We start from the raw sequence: 3,366 nt of genomic DNA on the forward strand, positions 1-3,366 counted from the left end.
AACCCACGCCCCCCCCCCCCCCCCCCCCCCAAAAAAAAAAAAACAAAGAAAGAAAGAAAGAAAAAAAAGGGCCTGAGAATTAGAATTGAAATAGGAAATTTAGGAGTACTAATTTTAATCTAATTGCCTCATGAGTTTGGACTTTGGACACAATCCGGACAACATTTGAATTGGAGTTTGACAGCCTAAAAAGAGTGGGAAAGGGTTGTTTGATTGTTAGATTCATGTCATGATTCAAATTATAGTTCGTAGTACGTTACAATATTTTTTCTCACAAAAAACATATGTAAACCGAGAATAGTTCTGAATCATGATTCTGAATTTATGAACCAAACGTCATGTATATTGATACCCTAATTTTTTTTAATTAAGACTGTATTGTGATCTTTATATATATATATATATATATATATCCACCCTAATACCACCATGGTTCTTGCTTTTTATATGTTTCATTGCAGGTACACCCTGATTAACGTCCTAAAATGTTAGACACATCGATCTATCGTAACACAAAATAGCAGTCGTGTTCACAGAGAGATAATAAAACAAACAAGAATAAAACGTTTGAGAAAAATAAATTAATAAAATAAAGTGAACATAGAGCATTTTTGTGATTTTGTTGCGAATAAAATTAAGAAAATAGAGAAAATTTATGTAAAGAAAATTCAATAATAAAAGCGGCAATAATCCTTATACATTGTTCACCAATTTAAATTTTGATTCATAAAATGAAAATATCGAGTAAATTAAATCCTTTTGTTAATTTCACAGGATTATTATTACAAGTTATCTAAAATTGACAATATATCATTTTGACAATATTACAGTAAAAGATAATTTGTAAAATAATTCAAATGATAAAATGGTGCATGACATAATTATATAAGAAAAACATGCATGAAGTTATATAAAAATTGGCACACTATATTTTGAAAAATAATAAAAGATATATGAGATTTAATTCACTCGAATATTAAACATTACAATACAAGAAATCAAAATCCAAACTGGTTCATTCAACATAAGTTCATTTCTAACCTCATCAAAAGAACTCTAGCCTAACTTGCACATCATTCTCATAAGTTCTAGAAAGAAAATATGAAAATAACAGCATGTCAACAAAAAATTGAATGAAAAACTAAACTCTCAAATCTTATACTAACCTCTTTATTTATAGTGCTCAAAAATTATTTATCAAATAAAAAAATAAATAATAAAAATAAAAAATTATAAAAGAAATGGAAACAAAATAAAATTATAAATAAATTGTAGAAATGAAATATTTGATTGAAATAATTTGCTCTGATTTGATCTATTAGAGAAGAAAATGTTGTGTTGGATCTGGAGAGAAAAAATCACTGCACACGTACAGGACACGTGGCTTATGCAGATTGGAGATATTCTAAAAGTACCACGTTTCTTTCTCCTACTGGATGGAGGCTGGCGCGCTGGCTTCATCTTGGTATTAATGCAGACAGTTGACGCAAGCGTACTTGCGGAACAGGCTGGCACACTGACACACAGAAGTGTGGAGAGCTGAAGACGCGCATGGCTGCAGAGTGCCGAGAACGCGCCTGCTTTTCTGGGCCCGTGTTAGAGACGCTCGTGTGCGCGTGTTGGAGGAGCTGACTTAATGGGACCCACAGTGCTGATGCGGCTTGGATAGCTCAGCTCGGCTCGGCTCCCTCTCTGTCTGATTTGCTTATGTAGCTCGACTAGAAGGCTTAGCTAGTGGCTTTTTTTATCTTCCTTTAGACGTTTGGTTCATTTATTAAAATTATGTGATTAAAATTATTTTTGATTTACGTGTATTTTTTATAAGAAAAAATATTATAAGAAACCATGAATCATAATTTAAATTATGGTTTGAATCCTCTAATCAAACATCCCCTAAATAAGCAAAAACTAGACAATTACGAGTAAAATATTTCAAGTAAAAATTATTGAATTATTAATTAAAGTTTAAATAAATTAGCGTTTATTCAAAAATTAGTAATATTTTAAGTGTATTTTTGTTCACTTATCACACCTAGTGCTGAAACTTTGGACGGGACGCCTGCGATCACCAAAAAATTTAAATTTTTACCCGATTATTGAGCTCCAACTGCCTAAATTTTCAGACTGCCTGACTCGACCCGAATTTCTCCTTAGATGGGCATCGGGCAGCCTTTGGCTGCCCGGTGCCAGACAAAAAATGCTCAAATTTTTAAATATTTTTTATATTATGTATATATATATTACAATTTAAAATGTGAAATGAACACACGAATTATATAAAAAAATTATTTCTTTATTGATTTTTAAATTTGTAATTCATGATTGTCTCGTTAAAAACCTTACAAAGAAAAAATCAATTAGGATAAAAACTTAGTAAGAAAAAAAGAGTGCAATCATTGTGGGACGAATTACAAATTTGACGAACTTACAAAGTCTATACATGATTACAATAACACTATACAAATTACAAAGTAAATAAATATTTACAAATTACAATAATAAAATTTAATTTGAAGCAGAATAATTGCCTTGAAAATTGAAAGTTAATCTATTAAATTCGTCAATCCATTCTTGGCTTGCCGGTGAGATTGTATCGTGTAAGCGTTGGTTGGAACGATCCCAATCCTTGATGCACACCAAAGCTTCAACAATATCCTGTTGTAATGCGTTTCTCCGTTCTTTAAGTATTCGGCCGGTTGTACTGAATGCTTGTTCGGCTGCAATAGTGGAGACCGAGATCGAAAAGATATCCATTGCCAGTCGTGTTAGAATCGGCCAAGTTAATACTCATGCCCTCCACCACTGAACCAAATCAAACATTTCACTATTGTCTACAACTTGCCCTCACTTAGGTACGCTATTAACTCATTGAAGTCGCCGCTGTTGCTACCACTTCTTAATGAAGATCCATTCCTAGATTCTTCTTGACCTTGAGTCATCATCGTCTTCTTCTTCTTCTTCTTCTTCTTCTTAGATAACCCGAAAACATTCAAGAATGAATGCAGATTGTTGTCTCGTTGTTGCGGTTGTTCTACACGAGGTGTGTTTCTAAACCTACTTTCATAAGAGCTATAGAGAGAAACTATTTTTTCCTTTATAATAGGAAATTGGTTAGTACTGTCGATAGCTAAAAAGTCACCTAAGTTATTGTTGGTTGCCGAATCGAATCCGGCTGCGGAAGCGCGGTGGTGCGGGAAAGAGGCGGATCGTGTATAACAAAAATTTTCATAAAACTTTTGAGATACTCTATAGATTATATTAATTTATGCACGAATAAATTAATCTCATTAACTTATATATATCAAGAACTCAATCAAGAAAAATACCTGGAAGCCGACTCGGATGATAACTTGAGTTCTTTGACCA

The sequence above is a fragment of the Morus notabilis genome, unplaced genomic scaffold, assembly GCF_000414095.1.
Source record: "Morus notabilis unplaced genomic scaffold, ASM41409v2 Scaffold699, whole genome shotgun sequence".
Taxonomy (NCBI): domain Eukaryota; kingdom Viridiplantae; phylum Streptophyta; class Magnoliopsida; order Rosales; family Moraceae; genus Morus; species Morus notabilis.